The sequence below is a fragment of the Erythrolamprus reginae genome, chromosome 6 (assembly GCF_031021105.1).
Source record: "Erythrolamprus reginae isolate rEryReg1 chromosome 6, rEryReg1.hap1, whole genome shotgun sequence".
NCBI lineage: Eukaryota > Metazoa > Chordata > Lepidosauria > Squamata > Dipsadidae > Erythrolamprus > Erythrolamprus reginae.
In genome coordinates this window covers 57,743,541-57,749,540 of record NC_091955.1, presented here as the reverse complement: position 1 = coordinate 57,749,540, position 6,000 = coordinate 57,743,541, and the positions used below count along the sequence as shown (strand labels likewise).

The 6,000-nt window shown below is 40.6% G+C and overlaps 1 protein-coding gene across 6 annotated transcripts in view; it reads left to right on the top strand.

Annotated features, from left to right (window-relative positions):
* Positions 1-700: 700 nt before the first annotated feature.
* NR2C1 (nuclear receptor subfamily 2 group C member 1) overlaps positions 701-6,000 on the top strand; it is a 37,486-nt gene continuing 32,186 nt past the window's right edge. For all 6 annotated transcript variants that reach the window (XM_070755848.1, XM_070755850.1, XM_070755849.1 and 3 more), the window contains exon 1: positions 701-904. The gene's annotated coding sequence lies outside the window, so the exon portion shown is untranslated. The remainder of the gene's footprint in view (positions 905-6,000) is intronic.

Genomic DNA, 6,000 nt, shown 5'->3' with positions numbered 1-6,000 from the left:
TCTTAACTTCCGGCATGCCTGTGGGGCCATTTTTCGTCCTCCAAAGCTTCACGAAAGTCTGAAGGTGAAAAATGGCCCAATGGGTGTGTGTGTTTGTGTGTGTGGATGCATGCATGCGTAGCGTGGAGGGTGTTATGCGTGCTAGCATGTGTTCAAGCTAATGCATGCGTACACTCCCATTTTTGGCACGTAAGAAGTAAAAGGGTTGCCATCATTGCCTTAGAACAGGGATAGGTAAAACTGGTTCTATTGTGACTTGTGGACTTCAACTCCCAGAATTCTTGAGCCAATCATGCTAGCTCAGGAATTCTGGGAGTTGAAGTCCACAAGCCATAGAAGAGCCAACTTAGGCTATCCCTGCCCTAGAATAATGGTGGCCACCCATCCAAGGAGTAATTAGATCACGTCCTTCTTAGTGTCCAACGTCTAGCCTAAATCCTCCGGGAGCTTCCAAGCAATACATCTTCCTTGTATGTTTTCTGCAAAATGCCTGGAATACTGAACGAGCATTCCAATAGCCTTCGCCACTTGTCTCTTCAATAAACTTGATCGACATGAAAAGCCGCGAGCACGCGCAGACAATGCTTAGCCAGGTCTCGTGTTGTTTCCTCTCCCCTCCCCTCATTGTTACGGCGACCAAAGGCAAAAGTCTTCCTTCCTTCCTTCCTTTTTCCTCGTCGGTGACGTTCGTTCTTCCTTCGCTACGGGCTGGCTCTACGCATGCGCAGCCGTTCTGCGGGTGGCGGAGGCTAACTGCGGTGGGGGAGGGGAAGCAGAACGTTACGCCACGCCACGCCGGGACAGGACCGAACGTCGAAGGGCGAGGAGGTCACGAACTCTGACCTCCCAGATCCGGAGCCGCCACCGACAAATAAACCCGAAGAGCTACAGCTGCGCCTGACAGGTAAGAGGGAGGAGAGGGCGGGGATAGAGAGCCGAAGCGCCGCCGGTGGGCATCCCGGCTCAGCGAGGCCTTCCCTTCCTCTGGGTCTTGGCTGTACGAGACGTCGTCGCGGTGCTGCCTAATTGCGGCCTCTTCCGTGCCCTTGTAGTGGCAGGATGCCGTTATGCATGTGCTGGGGCGGTAGAAGTAGTTCCTCCTGGTGCCGCCGCCGCCCCTCTGACCTTTCACCCACAGGAAAGGCTTGCCTCTCCCCTCCCCGGATCCTAGCCGCGCCCCGGGGCCCTTTCTTCATTATGGGCCTCGCTCTCAGTCAGGCTTAGGAGGACGCGACGGAGTTGTTGGGAGTTGGCCCGGTCGTTACTGAGGCTTCCGCTTTGCTCTGTGGGGGAAGGCTTCGGAGCGTTGCAGCCATTTTGTGTCGGCGAGTGACAGCGCGCTTGGTGCCTCCCTCCGACTGGTTGACGGACGGGTGGCCTTAATACTTGAGGCCTGTTAATCAAACCTCCAGAGGAAGTGGGCTGACTAGGCTAATCCCTTCCTGTATCATTGAACGGTGGTAGATACAGCCGCCTCATACATGCATACATACATACATACATACATACATACATACATACATACATACATACAACGGCAACAGCACACCCACCAACAAAGTCCTTTGCACCTTAGATGTCACTGAAAGGGATCCCTGTTTTTATTGTGAACCGGCCTGACTCCGAGTTGGGCGCCATAGAAATTAATTAATTAATACAGATAGACAGACCGATCCCTTTCCTAATGATTTTACACACAGATGTCACTGAAAGGGATCCCTGTTTTTATTATGAACCCCCTGACTCTGAGTTTGTTGGCATGGAAATTAATTAAGATAGACAGACAGACAGACCTTTCCTAATGATTTTACACACAGATGTCACTGAAAGGGATCCCTATTTTTATTATGAACCCCCTGACTCTGAGTTTGTTGGCATGGAAATTAATTAAGATAGACAGACAGACAGACCTTTCCTAATGATTTTACACACAGATGTCACTGAAAGGGATCCCTATTTTTATTATGAACCCCCTGACTCTGAGTTTGTTGGCATGGAAATCAATTAAGATAGACAGACAGACAGACCTTTCCTAATGATTTTACAGTTACGTAGCTCCTCTCTATGAGAGCAAGAATTACTCTGTCCATAGAGAAGGGATTTTTAAATATTTTAATTTGAAAAGATTTAAGCTTGATTTTCTAATTCTTTTATCCCATAATTTTGAGTAATGGGCTAAAAGATTACTTTTCGATTCATTCCTCCTGTTTTTATGGCACAATGTGGGGGTCATAATTCTTTCAAAACACTTTTTACTATGATTTAATTGAATTCTCAGGCTGATGAGAATTTACTGTGCTAATTGGTTAGGATTTTAAGCTGTCATCTGTAACCAATGTAGCAAAGTACCTGGTTGCTTGTTTTTGGTTTAGAAAATGCTGTGCTAATTATTTTACATTTCTTTTTAGCATGGTATATATCAGTGAACGTTTTGTTTGCTCAGGTGCCAAAAGGGCCCACGGACATGCTCGCACCCAAAATGCAATGCCCTCCCCCCGCACATGTATGCACAAGCCCCCCACGCTCCCCCCACTCCCGTGCATGCATGCAGAACTCACTGAAGCCTGAGGCCCTTTTTTTGTCCTTCCAGGTCTGAAGGCTTGGAGTTGTTGCCATCACAGGTATATACAGTCCACTTTTTCTCAGTTTTCAGACCATAGATCAGGGATCCCCAAACTTTTTACACGGGGCCAGTTCACTGTCCCTCAGACTGTTGGAGGGCCGGACTATTAAAAAAAACTATGAACAAATCCCTATGCACACTGCACATACCTTATTTTAAAGTAAAAAACAAAATGGGAACGTACTATTTAGAGGGGGGGAAGAAGTCTGAAATTCATATATCCTCCGGGCTCAATCCCCCCCTTGGGAGGCGCCAGCGATAGACACAGGCGGTGGGGAAGGAGAGGGAGCCACTGCCGTCCCCAGTACCGCCCGCTGCGGATGGGCCGGTGCCAAGCCTCTTTGAATATTTTTAAAAAATAGTTTTATTTAAATTTTTAAAAATACTGTATAACAAAAAATAAACAAACATACATTTACAGAATACAAAAAGAAGAAAATAAAATAAAACGAAACAAAAACATCACCATAACAAATAAGAAACAATGAAGTTCACGGCGGAGTGCTCAGTCTCCCCATCCCCCCGGCGCATGGCAGGCTGGCAGTGGAACGGGGAGCTCGCACAGATAATGTAGATGTTACATTATGTCATGCCATCTAATGACTCTCCTTATCCCTCTCTGTAATAGCACTCACCACTGGGACTGAGTACCATGTTTTCCCCAAAATAAGACATCCCCTGAATAATAAGCCCAATTGGGCTTTTGAGGGCATGGCAAAAAGGCTAAGAGCTTATTTCAGGGTTCAAAAAATATAAGACAGGGACTTATTTTCAGGGAAATACGATATCTCCTTTAAGCTAATGAATGGTACAACTTGTAAAAATGAAAGGGTCGTGTTGGTGAATTAAAAATAATTACTAGTTGCAAAGGAATACCTGGGATGCTGATCAGCTCATTAGAGACTAGCAGTGTGTCAGCAGAACTGGAGTTGATGGATCTGGCGATGTTGGAGGCACTCCACAATATATTTTGAGGGGCAACGATAACAGAGATGGAGTATTTATTTTGGTGTGTTTTTTTAAAGCTTGCTAAACTGCACAGTGCTGTTTTGCTGACTTCATTTTGAGGAGATATATAGTCTTCTAAAGTGCAGTTGCCTGCAAATTCAATTCATGATAAATCTAATGGAAAAGATATGTAATTGTACACTACTGTATATACTGTACCTAATGAGTCCCAACCATAATAAGACTAATAGGACACTGCCTCCTGGTGGTCAGAATACTTCTGATTAGTGATATCAAAAAGTAACTGGCTTTGAAGTCTGAGATGTTGCATTTTGATTCAATAAAAGAGATACATGTCAAGTTTTCTTTGAAAATGACATTAAAAGTGCTCCCTTGCTCATTCCCTTACTTATTCCTAACATGCATTTCTTAGAATCCGTAATTGATTGGAACTATTTCTTTTCCTTGCCCCATATAAAATTATTTGTTTTTGCATCTTTTTAGTACTTATTCTCTATGTATTTTTAATTGTGTGTATTAAAGTTTTCTTTAAAATTGTGGCCTAAAAATTGTTCACATATTACAACTGATAATAGTAATAAAAATTAGAGAATTTTCACTATGCAATGTGCCTACAATTGTATATTTTACAGATTACTCAGAGATCACCTTTATGCTCTATTCTTACTGAAATTGGCTTTATGGTGTTTGATAGTAATTGCCATGTATTTAAAAACTATTACTACAAATCAGAAAAAATTCTTATTGTTCATTTCTGTTTTCCCAGAATTTGGTTTCAATACTTTGAAAAATAATGTAGATTCTTAAAATGTACAAGATATAAATACATTTGATAATTCTGCGCATAAGCATTACTATATAGAATCTTTCAATCCAGTATTATAATAATAATAATAACAACAACAACAACAATAATAATAATGCTGGTGATGAAATACGAAGTCCAGCATAGCAATCTCATTTGCTGTGTTGTATTGATCCTGATGATGATGATGATGATGATGATAATAATATCACAACTATGCTTAAACACTTCTTGATAAGTGTAGATTCCCTTTTTTCTGATACGAATTAACTATTCTAATACTTTCTGTAGATTTAACAGGGAATAAGCAATCCAGACTAAAGTGTTTACAAGTAATTTTTAGATGTGATTTGCACATTTGCCAAAAATAGAAACATAAGAAGCTGTTACAGGATTAAGATGTCTGTGATGCTTAGGGTATTATGGAATAACTATTAGCAATTTTAATCTGCATAGCTAATGCTAAAAAAATAATTTCAACAATAATTCAGCAGTATGTGAAGATTGTGTAATACAGTGTGACTCAGCTATTTTTTGTAGTGACATGGTTACCTATTTCCCATAAAATGATTATGCTGTCATGCCAGATTGGTAATGTGTAAAGGTCTGCCTTTTAAGACTACCAAAAAGATGTAATTAATGCTGACTGCTGTGAAGCTGGTTATTCATAGATTTCCAAGTGCAATTCAGAGTGCTGGTTTTGACCTTACAATCGTGTGCAAATTTGGCTTTTCTTTTTAAGATTGCCTTCTCTGTGTTAAACTGATATGCATTTCAACACATCTGTCAATAGTGCTTCATTACCAATATATCTATGTATCTATATATATTTATCAAGCACATATTAGATAACATATAGGTATAAACATGATTTGAATACATGAAATGAATGTAAATAAAAGGGAACATTAGGGCAGGGGCGATAGGCATGCTGGTATGCTTATGCATGTCTCTTACAGACCTTTTGGAATGGGTTGAGGTCAACAATAAACAGTCTAAGGTTAAAATTTGGGGGCGTTGGGGATGAAACGCATCAGTGCTCATATTAATGATATTCTGAAAAATAATAAAAATAACTTTGAAGAATTATGAGTGTTAGCTATCTATGATGTTGTAATGTATTATTACTCATTGACACATTAGTTTTTGGACCATTAAAAAACTATTAAAGGAGGGAAATCAACTTGTTTGAGCTGTAGAGTTGGAGAAAGCTCCTGCACCTTCTGTGACAATAAGTGATAAGAGCATATAAAACAAGCCATTTCATTGGAAGGCAAAAATCATAAAATCCATATCATGCGATTAAACTAACTGGAAAAAACAGATATGCTCAAAATGGTGATTAAAAAAAAAAAAGAAGCTTGCCAGAAAACATGTTAACTAGATGCCATGAAAGCCGACCCAACCAGAGTATAAAACAACTGAAAGAAAGTAGGAAAATATGAAGAGATAGGTGGTCCATACAATCACTGAGAATGTGATAGGATTGAATAGATGGTATCGCCATCATCTTAGTTGTAATATGGTATTTATTTCCAGTATTTATATTCTCCTGCAATCCTAATAGATTCTGGACATATAGTCACACAATATAGCATATAAT